Here is a 22870-nt window from a genome sequence, read left to right as displayed (position 1 = left end):
TAACCTTTTAGTTTCATGGCGTGGACCGTTTCAGGTCGTTGACAAACGGAGTAATCTAACCTATGTGATAAACAAAAATGAAAAATGCAAACTGTATCATATAAATGTTTTGAAGAAGTATTTCAAAAGGGCAACTGTCAACTATGCCTTCCTTGCAAACTCTACAGAAGTAGAGTCTGAAGAGAATGCTGGATGAGCATATTTTGTATGTCTAGCGAGAGTGATAAAGTCAACATACGAAAATGAACCTACGACTATCGTAGTACAAGACTTTCATGGCGAGACTCGAGAAATAGTGAGTATTAATGACAAGCTTATGAAATCTCAAAAAAAAAAAAGTTAATGAGCTTTTAAGAAACTCCGAAGACATATTAACTGACAATCCTGGACTAACACAGAGATTCACCCATGACATCGAACTGCAAAATAGCCAACCTGTTAGGGCTAAGTTTTATCCAGTTCTTATTCATTTGAAAGAATAGTTCAATGTGACTGTAGAAAAGTTATTACAACTAGGACTAATTAGACTTTCGACTTCCCCCTATAGTTCCCCTGTAGTTCTTGTACAGAAACCTGATAATACGTAACGTATGACTATTGATTTTCAACTGTTAAATGCTGTAACCGTGTTTGATACAGAACCTCCATGTTTGCCTGACGAAGAACTTGACAAATTTCATAACGCTATATATTTTTCTGAGTTGGATATTGCCAAGGCATACCATCAAATTCCCCTTACTGAAAGAGGAAAAAAATACACTGCTTTTCTTACAGAGAAGGGATTGATGGAATTCAATAGAATGCCATTTAGTCTGGTAACAGCCATAGCCAGTTATATCAAACTAATGAAAATTCTATTGGCCGGACTGAAAAGTGTCACGTTTTACTTTGATAACATCTTTATCTATAGTAAGACTTGGACTGAACACGTAACTGCCCTAACGAATGTTCTATCTAGATTACGAAAACACTGTCTTACTGCCCGTCCTTCGAAATGTCGAGTGGGGTATCATAGCATTGACTACCTGTTGTTTTAGGTTGGGAGAGGGAGAACTGAGAACTTTGGCAAAGAAAAATGAAATTATCAGAAATTTTGCTCCACCTAAAATTAAGAAGGTTTTGAGATCGTTCATGGGTCTGTTTTCCTTCTATCGAAGACTCGTACCCAGAGCTGCAGAATTAACAGAGACTCTCAATGCAATGCTGAAGAAGGGTATTAAAGAACCCCTTCAATGGAGTGATGAAGCTATCATTCATTTTGAGACTATCAAAAGTATCTTAGTACAAGATCCCGTATTGAAATTGCCAGACCCAACTAAGCCATTCATTCTATGGACTGATGCTTCGGCTGTAGGGTTGGGGGCTGTCTTGCTACAGTATCACGATAACATAACGTATCCAGTTTACTATGCAGTCGGTCTTTGTCCTCAGCTGAAAGAAACTATGCTGTGATCGAAAGGGAATGCCTAGCTATTGTTTGGGCAGTGGGAAAATTTCAATACTATCTGATTGGACGAGAATTTTATCTGGTGGTAGATCACAAGCCTTTGATCTACTTGAACAAATGTAAAGGTGCCAATGCTAGACTCATGAGATGGGCTTTGGCTCCTCAGCCCTTTCGCTATGTAGTCACTCACATTCCAGGTGCTGACAATGTCGGGCCTGATGCTTTCAGTAGTGCTTAGTGTCACACTAATTTACATAGTATGTAGTTAGAAATCCAGTCTTAAGGATATATTATTTTCTTTTGCTGTGTTGGAACCGCGATGCTTTTCAATACAAACAATCTTGTTATTGAAGGTACTCTTTTCCATCACAAGGACATCCACAAAATTTAATATACAGTACATCGACTTCGCCATATGGCAATTACAAAAATCAAATAGATTATATAGCCATTAATAAAGATAAGAGGAGGACTCTGAGAAATGTAGAAAGCTATAGATGTGCTGATATTGGTAGTGATTACCAGCGTCGCATTACCACACTGGAATTAAAACTGAAAGCACCAAACAGAAATGTACATAGCATACCTAGGTTTGCTACAACTAAGCTTCCAAACGAGGGGCACAGAGAAACATTTGCTATTGAATATAGGAATCGATTTGCAGTCTTAAAGTCGAAGAGCAGACAATTAATGAAGAATGGTGTGAAATTGAGAACATATATCAGTCAGTTGGTAGTGAAATTTTGAGACACGCGGGCACAAGGAGAAAACCATGGATATCAGATGATACTTTGGATCCTATAAAAAAAGAGATAAAGACAAAAATTGATTGAAGAAATTTTTCTCAGGAACTAATGAAAATTACAAGGTAGACCATGCAAAGTATTCCAGTATAGATAGTGAGGTAAAATAAAAAGCCAGGAATGATTGGAGAGAATATTTAGATAGGAAAGAAAACGAGGTTGACAAAGCTTTGAATTCAGGGAGTAGGTATGGTGTATGAATTGCTCATAGAATTAGTAATGGAATCTCCACTGGGGCAATAAAGAAGAAGCTTATACCCATAAAAAAGAGAGATGGATCTGTTATAAAAACAGAAGATGGAGAAATGCAACCTTGGATAGAACACTCCACTCAGGTCAGGAAAAGGAGATATGGATGGAAAAATTTGAGTGATATACCTGACGCTAAGGAATACCTTGATGTGCCCATGAATGAATTCACTATGTTTCAATACAAAGATATTATTATAAAACTCAAGAGATGGAAAGCCCTTTGATACTATGGAAAAACTGCTAAGAGAATTTCAGCTGAAAATCCAGTGACTCCCCGAATACTTGCAAGATTATTTTGTAGAATGTGGCATAAACAGACAAAACCTGATAAATGGGAGCTAAGATTGTTGAGAAAAATGGCAAAAAAGACGATCTGACTGATTGCAGAGGCATCATATTTACGTCAGTTGCCTTGAAAATATACAGTAAGCCCATTCTAAAGAAACTAGAGAGAAAAATGAATGAAAAGTGAGATATGAACAAGCAGGATATAGAAAAGGTAGTTGTACTAACCAAATTTTGATTTTAAAACATATTGTACAACAATGTGTTGAATATAGAAATTCCCTTTTGATGGCATTTGTGGACTATGAAAAAGCTTTTGATTGTGGTGCTGTGGCAGATTTTATGGGGAGTGCTGTGTTATTATGGAGTTCCTCTTAAATATGTAAATTTAATTAAGTCTGTTCATAAGCATAGCAAGTGCAAGGTTAATGTTAATGGAGTTCCACATAATGAATTTCCAGTGAACAGTGGAGTACTCCAAGGAAATGTGTGTTTTCACCTATGTTTTTTATCCTCCTCTTGGATTTTGTAATGCATAGAACAGTTGGGATGGCGGAGAAGGATTGGACTAGATTAGTATCCGGAAATTGGCCGACCTAGAGTAAGTTCATGACTCTGTACTTATTAGCAAAACGTGACAGGACTTGCAAAGCTTGCTTACCAGTGCATGAAATATCACATGAGGTGGAGTTCAAGATAAATAGAAGAGAAACAGAGGATGAGAACGGAATATGTAATGGAAGATGTAATATCATTGGAAGGAGAAAGGATTAATTAGGTGGAATCATTTGAATGTTTAGGAACTATGATCGCTAATACACAATCTTTAGAAATTTATTTTAATGAAAGATTAAAAAAAAAAAATCAAGTAATGGCTAGATTAAGTAAAATTTGGAAATCAAATCGCCTGAAATTACCTACAATAATAAGCCTATACTTCACTTTAATGATATTAGTGTTAATGTATGGACATGAGTCGTGGTATGACAATGAAACAATATCCAACAGATTTTGTAGATTTGAAAACAAAGCCTATATAAGAATATTGGGAGTTGAATGACAGGACAAGATTAGAAATGAAACTATGAGAAAGATTACTCAAGTGCCTTATATTGATGAGATCATGGTGAGGGGTGGTTGGGGATGGTTTGGGCATGCTCTTCGCTCTCCCCAAGAGAGATAAATTCTTCAAAAATTCAACTGGGTTCCACAAGGAATTAGAAGAGTTGGAAGAACCAGACCTACACGGCTGAAGACTATGAAGCGTGAAGTAGATGATACGGACGACTGGCGAAATCTAACTGAGGCCCTTTGCGTCAGAAAGCATAAGAAATGATGATGACATTGATACATATATATATATATATATATATAATATATATATATATATATATATATATACACATTATATATATATATATATATGTATCTATATTTATATAATATATATTCTATATATAATATATATATATATATATATATACATATATATATATATATATATATGTATATGTATATGTCTATATTTATAATATATATATTTAAATATATATATATACATATATATATATATATATATGTATAAATATATATGCATATATATACATATATATATATATATATATATATATTATATATATATATATATATATATATATTTATATATATATATATGTATAAATATATATGCATATATATACATATATATATTTATACAGTATACTGTATATATATATATATATATATATATATTTACAGTCATATTTATATTTATTAGAAATGAATCCATAAGATATTCATGGTCGATTATGTATAATAGTTCATTCACATAGTATATGGCCTAGTAATTAATCAATTCCAATAGGACAATCAACAAGAGAGAGAGAGAGAGAGAGAGAGAGAGAGAGAGAGAGAGAGAGTGTGTGTTATCAAAAATGCTCTTAGATTAACAAAATTCCTTCATTGTACAAACGCATATGCACCCCGGCTGTTTTAGTAAAAGTTTCATGTGACTTCTAAGTCTTCTAAGTAATAGTCTTCTTTGCACGTCAAGGAGTTTTCTTTACCTTTATTGATTTATTCCCTTTTTGTCTCTTGAATTTTTCATTCTGGTATGTTGCAGTTATTGCTTTGGAAGCTTAACCAAATTGTCCTTTCTTCTTTTCAGACCGTAAAACAGGCTATGACCCTCCGCCTCCGTAGAAGTTCTCTCTTTATGAAAACAGCTATTTGGCTGCCAAGCAGTATAAAGAGACCCGTGTGACACTGACTGCTGTTTGAAGGCCATGGAAAGTTGTATCATACTAAGAATAAAAGTATTTTGAGAGAGAGAGAGAGAGGAGAGAGAGAGAGAGAGAGAGAGAGAGAGAGTTGCAGCACTTACATCAATAGGTAGAATCTAAAACTTGTTCAATACATCCTTGTTCGGTGTTTCTCGCTTTGCATTTATAGAATTTCAACTGGGTTATTACGAGGGAGCGGTGTGATGCACGATCGTTAGGTGCCACAGAGAATTTCAGCCTGTATTACATACTTGTAAATCTATATAATGATTTTTTTTTTGTTTTTTTTTTTTTGTGTAAGTTAAATGAATACCTTTAAATTGAATTTCTTTTTATGCCTATAACAAGATTACTCTCGTCAAGTTTTCTGTTAATGAAATATCAGGACTTTCACATACTCAAGTTCATACTTTGGGTTCTTTTAGGACGGATACGCCGAGCAGTTTTGGAAAAATACAATTCATATCACACTGATCAACTTGATACCTCCCACACTATTTCAGCGATTAATTGATATTTCATATACTTAATTCCAGATGAAACCATTTTCACTATTCTGAAATTTCTGATGAAAAGACCTCATTCAAAGCACTGATCCACAAATAATTATGTATGAAAAACTATCCTTTTTACTACTATGGTCCACTTTTACCAGAACACCTGCGACCTTCTGTTCATTATTTTCTTGCTTAAGACTCGATAAGGTTACACTATTACACGCTGCCAGCAACATTGTTTAATCTCTTTCTTTCCATTTACCAAATTTGGCGTTATGAGGATAAACTTTTCATCCGTTTTTGAGTTCCTTTGCAACAAATTCTCAGATAGTTTTCGCTAAGTAACTATCATATTTCCCTTGAGTTATTTGTTACTTTTTCTTTATAGAATCTGAACAATCTTTATTATTACACAGGATAACTCATAAATTTCTTTTAAGAAAAAAAAATAACAAAAACAATAAATAATAACAATAATAATAATAATAATAATAATAATAATAATAATAATAATAATAATAATAATAATAATAATAATAATTATTATTATTATTATTATTATTATTATTATTATTATTATTATTATTATTATTATTTTCATTATTATTATTATTATTATTATTATTATTATTATTATTATTATTATTATTATTCTTATTATTATTATTATTATTATTATTATTATTATTCTATCTACCAAAGTTTTCCCTCCTATTTTGGCGGGTAGTCGACATTTTTTTACTTCGCTCCTCTCAGCCTGACGAGAGATTCAGCTGGGTTGGGTTGGTTTTGCTAGGGTGCCATAGCCCACCCTACCCCGTTATCCATCACAAAGAAAGCTTCATATGCTAAATCCTCTACTGCTGCTACCTTAGGGCCTACTAGAGCTGCGTCACAATCGTATGCCATTCATTCCTATTTCTAGTGCGCTCTTTTGCCTACTATCACCTGTAGTTTTCTTCACTCCCTCTATCCACCCAAACCTTCACCTTCCTCTTATACTTCTTTCATCATCTTTTGCATCATTACCTTCTTTAGCAGATAGCCGTTTTCCATTCTCTTTACATGGCCAAACCACCTCAATGCATTCATATCCACTATAGTTGCCAAATCATTTCTTACACCTCCTCTCACTCTCACTATTTCGTTCGTAACCTTATCTAATCAAGGTACACCAGCCATACTCATCAGACTCTTTATTTTGAACACATTTTATTACTGTCTCTCCACCACTTTCATTCCCCTTAACTCTGATCCATACATGACAGTTGGTAAAATCCCTTCTTCATACCACTCACTGACGTATATCTGCTACCACTCCACCATTTGCATCAACAACAAACCCCAAGTAATTAGACTGATCTACTTTCTCAAGAAACTCTCCAATCAAAATGACATTCAACCTAGCACCACCGTTCCTTCTCGTGCATTTCATAACTTTATTCTTACCCACATTATCTCTCAACTTCCTGCTCTCATACACCCCTCCAAACTAAAGTATCATCAGCAAATAACAACTAAATCACATCGCACTCATGATCCCTTAGGTTTATTAGTTTCAATTCTCAACCAAGCATTCAAGCATTCGCCTCTCTCACAACTCCCTCAACAAATAAATTGAACAACCATTGCAACATCACACATCCCTCTCTCAGCCCCACTTTCACTGGAAACTATTTACTCACTTCATTTCCCATCCTAACACCTGCCTATGTAGATACTCTTCACTGCTTGCAACAACCTTCTACCAATTACATATAACCTCATCACATTCCACATCACTTCCCTATCAACTCTATCATAAGCTTTCACCAGATCCATATACGCAACATACACCTTGCCTTTTGCTAAATATTTTCTGCATATCTGTCTAGCTGTAAAATCTGATCCATACATCCCCTACCTCTTATAAAACCTCCCTGTACTTCTAAGATTTCTTCACCTATTTTGTCTTTAGTCCTATTAATTATCACTTTGCCATACAAATTTTCAACTACACCTAAGAAACTAATACCACTTAAATTACAACACTGATGCCCACCTTCCTTACCTTTGTAAACTGAACAATAAACGCATGCACCAATTTCACTGTTTTCATTGACAACATAAAACATATATTAAACAATCTCACCAACCATACAAGTACAGTCACAACTCCTTCCTTTAACATCACACCATCTATACCAGGTGCTTTTCCTACTCTTGTTTCATCTAGTACTCTTTTCACTTCCTCTCTGTAGTTTCTCTCTCTCATTTACCTCTCCCATCTGTGGCACCTAATACCTGCAACAGCAATTAAATCTGCCTCTCTATTATCCTCAATATTCAGCAACCTTTCAAAGTATTTGCCCACCTTTTCCTTGCCTCCTCTCCTTTCAACAACGTTCCATTTTTATTTTTCACTGTCTCTTCAATCCCCGATCCACCCTCCTTACTATCCTCAATTCTTTCCAAAGCTTCTTATTCTCTTCACATGAACCACCCACTCCCTAACCCCACATCCAGTCAACCACCCTCTTTGCCTCAGCTACCTTATGTTTTACTTCCCCATTTTCTCTATATCTTTCATACTTCTCTACACTATTACTCAGACAATCATTCTTCAAATGCCCTCTTTTTCCCATTCCACCATTCACTACCCTTCCTCACGCTGCCTCGAACAATCCTCTTGCCCCACACACCACATGCAATGGTAACTAAATCTTTTTTTTACCAACATTAACTCCTCCAGATCACCAGTTTTTTTTTTTTTTATTTCTTTCACTTCTCATGTGCCACTTCCAACCTTTCTTCATATTCATTATTTGCCTCTGGTGTTTTTAACTCTTCAACCTTCACTACTTCCCTTTGACATCCCCCACTTTATTTCTCAAATCTTTTGCTGCAACTAATTTTCCTTCAACCAAAAGATGAACAGTCTTACCGGTAGCCATGCCCCTAAACAAGTGCACATCATTTAATATTCCAAACATCCTCCTTACTCTCAACACATAATCCATTAATGCCCTTTCTACAAGCTTCTGTTCGACACACACATCTACCAGTCACTCATCACTCTCATTTTAACTTGGCATGCGATACTTCCCAACGACACCCTCTACCTCTCCAGCATCCACTCTGGCATTTAATTCACCCATCATAACTACATAATTCCTTCTAACCAGTCCATCTACACACCTAGTTAATTCATTCCAGAATCTATTGCTTTCCTAATTTTTCTCACAAACAGGCCTATATGCACTAAGAAAATCCCAACATTCCTTACCAAATCTAACCCTTACACACATTAACCTAGATGATACCTCCTTCCACTACTTTAACTACTTTACCTGTCCTCCATTCACTCAGAAATAAAGCCAAACCCTCTCTAATTCTTCCCCTTTCAGTCCCAGACACTTCCGGTCACTTCACCATACATCAATTCACAATTCCCTTTTAGCTTTGTCTCACACAAGACCAACACATACATCCTTCAATTCCAAAACATACTTCCAATTTCATATCTTTTACTTTCTATACTCCTACATTCACATCCACGCACATTCAGACACCCCAACACTAGAGTGTGGGGAGCCGTCACTCTCCCCCCAAGCTCCTCCTCTTTGATATCTCTCAGGAAATATGAAATACAGAAGGGATTACCAGTTCCTCGTCCTGTCCCTTTTAGTCGCCTCTTACGACAAGCAGGGATATGTTGGCGCTATTCCAATTGTTGTTATGCTCTCGTGGCAATAATAATAATAATAATAATAATAATAATAATAATAATGATAATAATAATAATAATAGGATTGATCATTATAATAACAATGATAAACATTATGAATATCTTTGCAATAAACATACATAACCGCTTTGAGTTCATATTCGTAAATATTTTGAAATACTTTTCACTAATACTGGAGAGATATCGTTAATAACTATAAGAGAGAGAGAGAGAGAGAGAGAGAGAGAGAGAGAGAGAGAGAGAGATTTCCCCGAAGTTGAACCACTCCACCTTCTTGCCCGTACAAGTGCAAGCCACCCGTGTAGGAAATATCTTCAGGTTCTTTTATGTACATTTATTAGAAGTCTTTCGCATGTCAAGAAGTTTTCCTTTGTTTTTTTCCATCTATTTATTCATTCAAATTCCTTTGTGGTTCGTGAGTGTCACATCCAGATATGTTGAGGTTTATTGCCTCAGAAGTTCACCTGAATGACTCTCGTCCTTTTGTTCTAACATCAAGTCTCTCATTGTGTTTCCTTTGAACTGACTCATGAGGGGATACAAGCCTCGAGTGGTCTTCACTTTCGCTCAACGTTTGAGAAGAGTTTCATCATACATAAAAAAAAAAAGAGAATACTTTATGAGGAGACAAAACTGTGCATTAATATTACATCAGATATACGAAAATTATGTGCACGCACACATACACTCATCTCCCCTATGTAATAAAGAGCAAGTGTCTGGCTATATGTATATATATATATATATATATATATATATATATATATATATATATATATATATATATATATATATATATATATATATATATGTGTGTGTGTGTGTGTGTGTGTGTGTGTGAGTGTTTATGTATGTACAATTATGCATACAGTATACAGTATATGTGTGTTTGCTTGTAAGCGTAAGAAACGCCTTTGTTTTATAAGAACTTTATCTATTACGATTTTGAAGGTCATAATTATCATGGTGTGTGTCTGTGTTGGGGCGGGGGCGTTAGAGGCAAAGGTAGGTAGGGCTGTACAAAGAAGTCCCAGCAAAATAATGTCTTATCTTCAACGACGAATATGATTTTAAGGCTGCCCAAGTTCTTGGTTAAATCTGCCTTCCACTACAATTATTATTATCATTACTTTCTAAGCTACAACCCTAGTTGGTAAAGGAGGATGCTATAAGCCCGAGGGATCCAATAGGGAAAATAACCCAGTGAGGAAAGGAAATAAGGAAAAACTACAAGAGAAGTTTAAAAACAATAATAATATTAAAACATTTTATATGTAAACTATGAAAATTTGAAAATTACGAGAGGATAAAAAAACTACAAAATAAAGAGAGGAAGAGAAACAAGGTAGAATAGTGTGCCCGAATGTATCCTCAAGCAAGAGATCTCCAACCCAAGACAGTGGAAGACCATGGTACAGAGGCTAGGGCACTATCCAAGACTAGAGAACAATGGTTTGATTTTGGAATGTCCTTCTCCTAGAAGAGCTGCTTACCATAGCTAAAGAGTCTTACCTATCCTTATCAAGATGATAGTGGCCACTAAACAATTACAGTGTAGTAGTTAACCTCCTGAGGGAAGAAGAATTGTCTGGAAATTTCACTGTTGCCAAGTGTATGAGGAAAGAGGAGAATATGTAAAGAATAGGCCAGACTATTCTATGTATTTGTCGGCAAATATGAAATGAGCCGTAACCAGAGAGATGGATCTAATGTATTACTGTCCGGCCAGTCAAAGAACCCAATAACACTCCAGCGGTAGTATCTCAACTTTTCCGTCGAGCTCTTCACTTAATCATGCAAAATCAGAACGAGATAACTCGCTCAAATTATCCTTCCTACCTACTAATAATTTCATCTTTTTGATCGTAAATGTTCCTTTGCTTATTAAGTCTAACTTTATAAGACTTTACGTCCCCTGACCTAAGCATTTTTCCATGCTCATCCCAAAGTGCCATTTCGTCATATGTCGTTTTGTAAAAAGAATCTATTAAGCTTCTTAAAATCATTCAATGCTTTATGGGTAAAAAGAAATTCGTACTAAGAATTCTGAAAACAATTGGCTGCAGAGTTCCTTTCGGAGTGCCTACAGTAACTACTGTGTAAAGCTGGTGAAAATCAGCGTTTTGAAGTGTCTTTGAGGAAGTAGGCCCCCAACCTGACAGTGCATAAATTGCCTCGACCTAGGGATTAGGCCTACTTTTACCATCAATGTCACGACGACATGGATAACTCAAATTGAGTTTTATCAAAAAAGGGAGAACACTTTCAGCGAGAATGTACAAGCATGTAAATATTAGCCAGCCGTTTTACTTTACAGCCAACTATTATGTCACTCGACGATTCAGAAAAGGGAGATGAAAAATAACCATTAGGAAGTGAAAAGAAAAGTTTTCACTGTTAGAATAATTTGTATATCTATTTTTGTGAACTAGGATTCATTTCACAAGAATATCTAAATCAAGTCAGTTAAACAGGGCCAGGATTCAAGAATGGGTTTGGTGACAACAGATAAGCATAATAACTGTATCACTAACATTTTCTGGCATAAATTTCGGTGCAGTCCAGATTGAATACTTAAAAGCAGATTTGGAGAACCTAACATCAGATTTTACAGTTATGATGCTATCTTTCATAAAACCTGTGATTAGATGAAAAAACTTTTATATTGCAAGATGTCGAAATAAAACTAGTTTTCAAAACAAGTAATCTTAACAGAAAAACCTACTCTCAGAAAGAACAATGATTTTGGCATCAAGCTGAGGTAAATTATCCAGTCCAAGTATATAGACATCGAGAAATTAGAGGAAATAATAAAATGTAATAAAGATCACACAAATATAAAAAATAGCAGAGTTGTAAACCAAAGACTGACAATCAAGTTCTTCCGTCAAAAACATGTTTAGTAATTTTGTAAAACGAAATGTGCATAATATGAGACTGAAATGTGTCTTTCGGTTCTGCTGACTCTACGATTAGAAAATAATTGATAACATCATTAAAAGTACGGCATCATCTACACGTCATTGTCTTCTTGGTCATACAATGTCTGGAAATTCTGTTGCATTGAAGCAGATGAAAAATAAAAGTCAATCCTGAAGCAGAGATTTGGGTTTCGGTGTTGTAAGACTTACGCTTTAGATAATGCTGATATTGGTGTTTGTATGTATGTAGGAGAGAGAGAGAGAGAGAGAGAGAGAGAGAGAGAGAGAGAGAGAGAGAGAGAGGGGGGTAATTCTGTTGCTAAATGGGTAACTAACGAACCGTACTGTTTACTTTGAAATTTGAGTTATGTTATTAATCAGCCATCGTATTAAAAACTACAAATTTGATAATAAATAAAGGTGGAAAATAAAAATATTTTTTTCCAACTGAAATAAAAAAGTAGACAAAAAAGAAAAGCGAATAAAATATTGAACCAAATTAAACAAGTTCTTTATAGATAAAACGTGTGGAAACTTGAATCTGTCTTTGACTCATTAAGTTTCAGATGGAAACTACCGAACAAGAGATTTTAACCAAGACTTATTTTACTGGAAAATATTAAAATCAAGCTTTCTTTACATGGCGGTGTTGGCTCACCTGCCCCGGAGTTTGAATGCCTTGAAGAGGAGAGTGGAACAACATACCTCCTTTTATGATTAATCTAAACAGAGTGACTATTGATTAATTAATATATTTCTCAGAAGAGCAAATATTTAAAAAAAAAAAAATCGTTTGAGCCTGTCAAACATCGGCCCCTATGAAAACAATAATGCTGTGACGGGAGTGTGCTGGGAATAAACCAAGGATTCTTTTTTTTCTTCAAAAGGGAAGGAAAAGACGGGAAACTTTCCAGTTAAGAGAAATTTTTAGATTGATGAATATTGGATGAACGACTCAAATCAAAAGACCAAATAGTTTCATGGTCTTCCTATTTGCAGTTTCTGAGAAGAAGAAACCGAGCGTATGATACTTTTCACATGACAATTACTAACCCACTAAAAAAAAATAAAAAGGAAAAAAAAATCTTTCAGGAAACAGGGCTTCTTTTGGTTATAGTGTAAGATTGATATTGTGTTTACTTTTGTAACCATTTTCTCTTTTATAGTTACATAATATTATTTCTGATATCTGGTATTTTCATAACAATATGCAGATGAGGAATTGAGTGGCTGGGAAAGTTGAAAGTCCTGTCCAAGGCGATTGGTCAACTTGATGATCAAGTCAAACAAGAGAAGAGTTTGCTTAGCCAGAAAGGGGACGATGGAAACTTACCTTTGGAAGGAGAAACTTTTAAGAATTTCGCACAGCAAGTGGGTTTGTTGTGGTAGGAAAGGAAGGGCGTCTAGGCCTACAGAGAATGTTAAAGCTTGGAAGTTAGAGGATCTAATCAAGTGACTTGCAGCAATTCGGAACGAAGTGGTGTGTATTTGTGATAAACGAATTGACACCCTAACAACTGGATCTTGGATTTTTTTTTTTTTTTTTTTAATTTTGTTCCTAATCGTCTTTAATTTGATAATCGTATTAAAAAGTGATAGGATATCTAAAGATTAAAAGGTCATTTTTTGGCTAGTGTTGAGAAGCGTGGGCTCTATGCCATTTAACTGCGCAGGAGAACCGTCTCTCTTTTATGTCTAAAAGCTAACCAGTTTCTTATTATTTGCTCGTCTCCAGATGAGCTCTGGAGAGATAATTAAAATAAATGAGGTCGTTGCAACTCCTCAATACATATCTATTCAGTGATAGTAATAGTAGGCCTATATTCTGTACCTTTTAAGATATGGTGCATCTTTTCGACATAAAATGCTGAAAATTTAGTAAAAAGGAAAAACATTGATAAAATGTTTGGAGCAAATTTGCTTTATTTTGAAAAAAAAAATAGAATATTAAAAGAATTCAATAAAAAAAATATTTTTTTCTGGAAGTAATATTGATTTTAGAGTCATAAAATTTTACCCGATGTATAAACTAGCTATGACGTTATTTACACATTTTTCAGTTAATAATTTTCACTTTGTCTTCAACATTAGCCTGATCACTTGTGCAAAATAAAATTTAGGGATATAAAAATGAATACTAGTTTGCTACATCTGTGACATATATCATATAAACTAAAAAATAATCCAGAAAGGTAGAACAATTAACATACTAGAGTGAGAGAGAGAGAGAGAGAGAGAGAGAGAGAGAGAGAGAGAGATTAATCAGAAGACAACACACACACATATATATACAGTATATATATATATATATATATATATATATATATATATATATATATATATATATATATATATATATATATATATATTTATATTTATGAGAGAGAGAGAGAGAGAGAGAGAGAGAGAGAGAGAGAGAGAGAGAGAGAGAGAGAGAGAGAGAGAGAGAGACATTAAACAGAAGACACACACACACACACACACACACACATATATATATATATATATATATGTGAAAGAGAGAGAGAGAGAGAGAGAGAGAGAGCCTTACCTTATTGCCTTATTTTTTGTTTGGGTTCCCCCAGGTCCCTCAGTGTGAGGCACCTCGTATATCCACCAGAGAGTTGCTAATACATCTTCCGGTGTATTTTGCATCTTCCAGTCTTGGATGGTCTGGGATGCATCTTAGGTATTTATCGAGCTGATTTTTAAACGCATCTACGCTCACTCCTGATATGTTTCTTAGATGAGCTGGCAGCACATTAAATAGTCGCTGCATTATCGATGCTGGTGCGTAGTGGATTAATGTCCTGTGCGCCTTTCTCAGTTTACCTGGAATGCTTTTTGGTACTATTAATCTACCTCGGCTTGCTCTTTCTGATACTTTAAGCTCCATGATGTTTTCAGCAATTCCTTCTATTTGCTTCCATGCTTGTATTATCATGTAGCGTTCTCTTCTCCTTTCTAGACTGTATAGTTTTAAAAATTGCAGTCTTTCCCAGTAATCAAGGTCCTTAACTTCTTCTATTCTAGCAGTATAGGACCTTTGTACACTCTCTATTTGCGCAATATCCTTTTGGTAGTGTGGGTACCATATCACATTGCAGTACTCGAGTGTACTACGCACATAAGTTTTGTAAAGCATAATCATGTGTTCAGCTTTTCTTGTTTTAAAGTGTCTGAATAACATTCCCATTTTTGCTTTACATTTAGCCAACAGTGTTGCTATTTGGTCGTTGCATAACATATTCCTATTTAAAATTACACCAAGGTCTTTAATTGCTTCCTTGTTTGTGATTGTCTCATTATTAGGTCCCTTGTATGCATACACCATTCCTTCTCTGTTTCCATAATTTATTGATTCGAATTTATCGGAGTTAAATACCATCCTATTTATCTCCGCCCATTCATATATTTTGTTTAGATCTCTTTGTAGTGAGTTCCTATCTTCATCACAAGTAATTTCTCTACTTATTCTTGTGTCATCGGCGAAACTTCTCACTACGGAGTTTTCAACATCACAGTCTATGTCTGAGATCATAATAACAAATAGCAGTGCAGCTAATACCGTACCTTGGGGCACACCAGATATTACCTGGGCTTCATCTGATTTCTCGTCATTTGCAACCACTATCTGTTTTCTGTTTTGCAGGAATTCTTTTACCCATTTTCCTATCTTTCCCACAATATTATGCTTTCTCATTTTTTTCTCCAATATGTTATGGTCTACCTTGTCAAAGGCTTTTGCAAAATCTAGATAGATCACATCTGTGTCTTTTTCATTTATCATATTATTGTATATGTTTTCATAGTGAGCTATCAGTTGGGTCTGTGTACTTTTTCCAGGTACGAAACCGTGTTGACCCATATTAAACAAATTATTTTTGACCAAATGGCTCATTATTTTCTTTTTTATTACCCTCTCATACACTTTCATAATATGTGATGTTAGACTAACAGGTCTATAATTGCTTGCCTCTAGTCTTGATCCACTTTTGAAGATAGGGGTTATATAAGCTAATTTATGTTTAACATATATCTCGCTCATATCTATACTCTGTCTTAGCAGTATTGCAAGTGGCTTCGCGATAGTGTTTGCAGTTTTTTTTAACAAAATCGCTGGAACTCCATCTGGTCCGGCTGCCGTTCCATTTTTAATTTCGTTTATAGCCGTGACAATATCTGCTTCATTAATATCTATATCCGTTAGATATTCAACATTTTCTTCTCTCATTTCTGTTTCATTATTCTCATTCGCAATTCTTGGCGTGAACTCACTCTTATATTTTTCTGCTAATATGTTGCATATTTCCTTTTTTTCATTCGTTAGCCGTCCTTCAATTCTTAGAGGGCCTATTTCTATTCTCCTTTTATTCATCTTTTTTGCATAGGAGTAAAGTACTTTGGGGTTTCTTTTTATATTTTGAAGTGTCCTTTCTTCTAAGTCCCTTCTTTCATTTTCTTTCGACTGCATAATCTTTTGTTCTGCATTTTCTATCTTACATTTTATTTCCCTCATTTTCCACACATTTTTTTCTTTTGCAAGATTGTTCTTCCACATTTTAATTTTCTGAAATAGGATCCTTCTGTCTCTTGGTATGCACGTCTTTTGTTTATTGTTTTTTTTTCGGTACATATTTTTCAACAATTTTCTCCAGTATTTTGTACAGTATATCCGTATTTACCTGTATATTATCACTTATAAATACATTTTTCCATTCTTTATTCAGTTCTTCATTTATTTCTGACCATTTCATATTCTTACTGTAAAAGTTATATTTTCCATATCCTTCCCAAAGTTTTGTGCTTTTATTAATTCTGTGATCACTTGCTTTGGAATGAACTATCAATTCTATGACATTGTGGTCTGAAATTCCCGTGTTATACACTATTATTTCTTTAACATAATTCACCTCATTCACAAATACTAGATCTAGGACATTTTCCTTTCTTGTTGGAATGTGGTTTATTTGTTGCATATTATGTTCTAATAGCATATCTTGAAGCTTTTCAAATTGCCTCTTATCTTCTGCGCTACTATTACTCTCTTTTTTATAGGTATACATACAACCACTTTCTTCTATCCGTTCTTTCCAATCCACGAAAGGAAAGTTAAAATCTCCGGATAGGAGTATATTCCAGTCTTTATGGTTTCTACATATATCATCTATTTTTTCTATTATTATGTCAAACTCCTTAGTATTTGGGGGTCTGTAAACTACAATATTCACTAGTTTTTCAAATTCAAATTCTACCGCAATCAATTCACATTCTGTGTTGCTGTATTTTTCACAGACTTTTCCTTGATTTATGTCTCTTCCATATATTGCGGTTCCCCCTTGATTCCTATTTTTTCTGTCTGATCTATAAGTTTGGAAACCCTTTATCTGGTCATCACTGCCAGTCTCTTGGGAATACCATGTTTCACTTATATTTAATATATCTATTTTTTCAATTTGGGTTAGTTCTTCTAGGAACTCTATTTTCCTTTTAGAGTTACTCGTGACTAAACCCTGTGCATTCATCACTATTATGGTTTGTGTTTCATCCCCATTATTTAATAGTGGTAATAATATGGATTCTCCCATGCTTCCTTCCTGTTCTGATATGATGTTCTTAAACAGAAGACAATGCATATATGAGAGAGAGAGAGAGAGAGAGAGAGAGAGAGAGAGAGAGAGAGAGACATGTATAGTTCAATGGGTCATGTGACCCTATTTGTTTTCTGGAGATGAATGTCACTTGGGGCTCTCTCTCTCTCTCTCTCTCTCTCTCTCTCTCTCTCTCTCTCTCTCTCGTATATGGCAAATTATTTTCTTCCCTTCTTCAATCTCTTTGCCCCAAATATGTGAGATATCTCAGCAGGTGATCCAGTGCCAGCTGGCGTTATAACAGATGGCTCAATAAGGGTGCAATGAGAAGGAGGGAGCCACGCCGTGCCAGAAGCGATCAAAGTCAACCTGATTTAATGGCTAGTTGAGAAGAAGTTCTTGGTCGCCACATAACTGATCAAAGAGACATTGGCGAGGAATTTAGAACTCCTTGGTGACTTTATAGACTTCTATGCGATTGATATACTGTCCACCAAGACGTTGAAATATGTCCAATTGCATTTCTACTTCGAAAAAGGAATGAAATATTTAATATTTCTCGGTGGACATTACACTTTACAGGAAATCGATATGAAATGATGAAAATAAAACAAATGTTTTATGTTATCTCTACGTTAAGTGGTATATCTATACCGTTCTAGTCAGTATATGTTATCAATCAATGTTTACCAAAGGTTATATATGTGGATGAGCAACTTTACGGAGTAACGAGAACTTTGAGTGTGGAGGAAATGCCCCCTTAAAACTCGATGAAGTCACTGGCAGCAGGGTGACGGATTGGGTTTAAGGCGATAGATAAGATGTCTTTTAGGCTTTTAATCCAGATGCCTGACGGATGATTTTACTGGAATTAGTATGGACCGATAGATAGTCACTGCGCATCACAAGGAACTGGCTATTCTTTGCTGAGTTTAATCAATGAATTCTCTATGAATTTAGTCATTCTATGGAACGCCAAAATGACACTGACCCCCCCAGTCCCTGGTACTAAGAATCTCCGGGTTCATGAATATCAAAGAACAATTAAGAATTAGTAATTGGAATGTTAGAACCATGAATCAGATTAGTAAATTACACCAAGTGGAGAATGAATTTAGGATATATACTTTGAATATCATAGCCGTAACTGAAACACGTTGTAAGTTTATTGGTAAAGAAATCTTAGACCAAGGAAATATATATATATATATATATATATATATATATATATATGTATATATATATATATATATATATATATATATATATATATATATATATATATACATATATACTGTATATATTCTACTCAGGAAGAACATATGGAGTTGGAAGAGAAGGGGTAGGGATGATCTTGGCACTAAGATCAGAAAAGATATTAACGTAATGAGAAGCTGTAAATGATAGATTGTTACATGTAAAGTTTAAATTAAAGCAGTGCAATATGAGTATTATTGTTTGTACACCAACAAATGATTCCGCCAAAGAAAGGAAAGATGAATACTATAAAGAACTGTAGAGTGTAATAGATGAGATCTCAGAGAGAGACATGAAAATTGTGATTAGTGACTTCAATGCTAAAGTTAGAATAGATAATCAAGATGTAGAGAATGTGATGGATGTTGATGGTCTTGGCAAAGTTGCAAATGAAAATGGGGCACACTTTATATATTTTAGTTCAACAAATAATCTTGTTATTAGAGGTATTCTTTTCCAGCACAATGACATCCACAAATGTACAAGGACTTCACCATGTGGCAATTACAAAAATCAAATAGATCACATAGCAATGAATAGAGAAAGAATGAGGACTCTGAGAGATGTAAGAAGCTAAAGAGGTGCATATATTGGTAGTAACCACCAGCTCCTCATTGCCATACAAAAATTAAAACTGAAAGCACCCAAGTAAAATGTATATAGAATACCTAGGGTTGATACAACTAAGATTCTAGAAGATGAGCACAGAGAAACATTTGCAATAGAATGTAGGAATCGATTTGGAGTCTTAGAGACTTTGAGAGACGAAGAACAGTTAATTAATGAAAAATGGTGTGACATTAAGAACATACATTAGTCAGATGGTAGTGAAGTTTTGTGACATGCAGTTCAAAGTAGAAAACCATGTATATCAAATGATACTTTGGACACTAAAAAGGAGACAACGACAAATTGATTATTGATAGTTTTTGAGGAAGTAATAAAAATTACAAAGTAGAGCATGCTAGGTATTCCAGTATTGATAGTGAAGTTGAAAGAAATGCCAGAAATGACTGGAGAGAGTATTCAGACAGGAAAGCAGATGATGCTGACAAAGCTATGAATTCGGGGAGTGGCTATGGTGTGAAAATTGCTCGCAGAATCGTCAATAAAATCTCTACTGTTACAAAGAAGAAGCATATACCTATCAAAAAGAGAGATGAATATGTTATAACAACAGGAGATGAAGAAAGGTTACGTTAGATGAAACACTTTAGTGAGGTCATGAATAGGAGATATGAAGGGAATAAGTTTATTGGTATACCTGAATCTGAGTAAGACCTTGATGTGCCCATGAATGAATTCTGTGTGTTTGAAGTAGAAGCCATAATTAAAATACTAAGGAGATGGAAAGTCCCTGGATACGATGGAATAACTGCTGAGATGATAATGGCCGAAAAAGAAGTTACTCCGGGAATATTTACAAGATTGTTTTATAGAATGTAGCGTGAAGAAGCAAACCCTGATGAATGGGGCCTAGGAGTGTTAGTGAGAATGGAAAAAAAAGAGGAGATCTGACTGATTGCAGTGATTACAGAGGCATCACTCTTACATCAGCTGTCATGAAAATATATAGAATGCTCCTTCTAAAGAGACTAGAGTGAAAGATTGATGAAAAGCTGAGAGATGAAAAATCAGGATTTAGAAAAGGTAGAAGTTGTACTGATCAAACTTTCATTTTAAGACATGTGGTACAGCATTGTGTAAAATTTAGAAATGCACTTTTGATGGCATTTGTAGACTATGAAAAAGCCTTTCCTAGTGTGCACCGACCAATTTTGTAGAGTCCTACGTTATAATGGTGTTCCTCCTAAATATGTAAATTTGATTAAGCCTATCCACGAGAATAGCAAATGCAAAGTTATTGTTATCAAATAAATTTCCAGTGAACAGTGGAGTACTCCCAGGGAATGTGTTGTCACCTTTGTTGTTTATCCTACTAATGGATTTTGTAATGCATAGAACAGTTGGGGATGGTGGAGAAGGGTTGAACTAGATTGGTAACAGGAAATTAGCTGACCTAGAGTATGCTGATGACGCTGTCCTTATTAGAAGAGCACCACAGAATTTGCAAATCTTGCTTACCAAAATGTATGGAAGATCACATGAGGTTGGACTCAAGATACAAAAAAAGGTAAGAGAGATGATAAGGGAATATGCAATAAAAAATTAAACATCATTGGAGGAAGAAATGATTAATGAGGTAGAATCATTTAAATATTTACCATGATATCTTCTTACACAGGATCTTTAGAATTTGAGTTTAATGAAAGATTGAAAAAAAGCAAAGCAGACAATGGCTAGGTTAAGTAAGATTTGGAAATAAAATTTCTTGAAATTACATATTAAAATCAGGCTATATACCAGTTTAGTGAGATCTGTATTACTGTATGAACATGAGTCGTGGTATGACAATGAAACAATATCCAATAGATTTTGTGGATTTGATAACAAAGCCTTCAGAAGAATATTGTGATTTAAATTGTTGGACAGGATTAGAAATGAAATTATAAGAGAGATTACTCAAGTGCCAAATGTTGATGAGATCCTGGTGAAGGTCAGATGGAGAGGGTTTGTGCGCGCTCTTCTCATCCCCCAAGAGAGGTTAGTTCACCAAACTTTCAACTAGGATCCTCAAGGCACTAGAATAGTTGGAAGACCCAGGCCTACATCGCTGACAACTATGAAGCGTGAAGTAGGAAATGATGAACAGTGAAGTATTGATTTAAAAGCTTAAGATAGAGACAACTGGCGAAATCCAACCGAGACTCTTTGCGCCAATGGGCGTAGGAGATGATGATGATGATGATGATGATGATACTAGCTTTATCAATATATAAGTTTTTTGTTTCCTCTTAGTAGGGACATCGATAGCAAAGGCTTAATGTTTTAAAAAAATAAATATTGATTTTACCATTAGTTCGCATCTAAAAACAGTAATTCGTATTTATTTGTTATTTATATTCATCTAAAACCAATTGAGATTGGGGTTAACATTAAAAACTTGAAAATGTTCTAAAAAACACTTGATATATATATATATATATATATATACGTGTGCATATTTTTATTAATACTTCATGGATTTAAAAGAAATTTGGCAAGATTTGAGATGTAATATATTTCTTAAGAAATAATAAAAAAAAAAAAATTCAAAAGTTGTTTTGATATTTAAAGTTTGACCTGAATGAATATGTGACGGGATATCATGGTGAATGAATTGTCCTAAAAATAAATTGAAATAGTTTTATACTTTTCATTTAGCAACTGATTTTCGTAAAATTTTGAGTTTTACTTATTGACTTGTATTCTAATTAATATTAATAAATAAGGAAAAAAAATATAGTAACGTAGTTGACACGGAATACTATTATTTTAAACAAAATTCCTAATAACGTATTGTAATATAGTAAAAGGCGAAAATTTTTTCACAAATTTTTTCAGAAAGGGTGCTATTACATGTTTTTGGTTGCCGTTTGGAAAATTATTGTTTTAATCATTGACAAGTTTGGAGCTACAAGATGTGTAATTCGTAATAATTCTTATTAGAATAATTATTATTATAAATTTCCATTAACTGGGATTTCTTAAAACTACGTTGATAGGAAATTTTAAAAACTAAATAATTTAATTGAAAATTGGTGAATTGTTTGATGAAGATTGTGCTGAAATTGTCTATTAACACAATATATAAGACAATACAAAACAATATAAAGCCTGGAAAATAGATAGTATAAAAAACTATGAATAAAAACATGAAAATATGAATAAGTGTATAAAGAGTCCACATCAAACAAATGAACATTAT

The sequence above is a fragment of the Palaemon carinicauda genome, chromosome 28 (genome assembly GCF_036898095.1).
Source record: "Palaemon carinicauda isolate YSFRI2023 chromosome 28, ASM3689809v2, whole genome shotgun sequence".
NCBI lineage: Eukaryota > Metazoa > Arthropoda > Malacostraca > Decapoda > Palaemonidae > Palaemon > Palaemon carinicauda.
The sequence above is the reverse complement of the archived record's forward strand: the minus strand, read 5'-3'. Positions refer to the sequence as shown.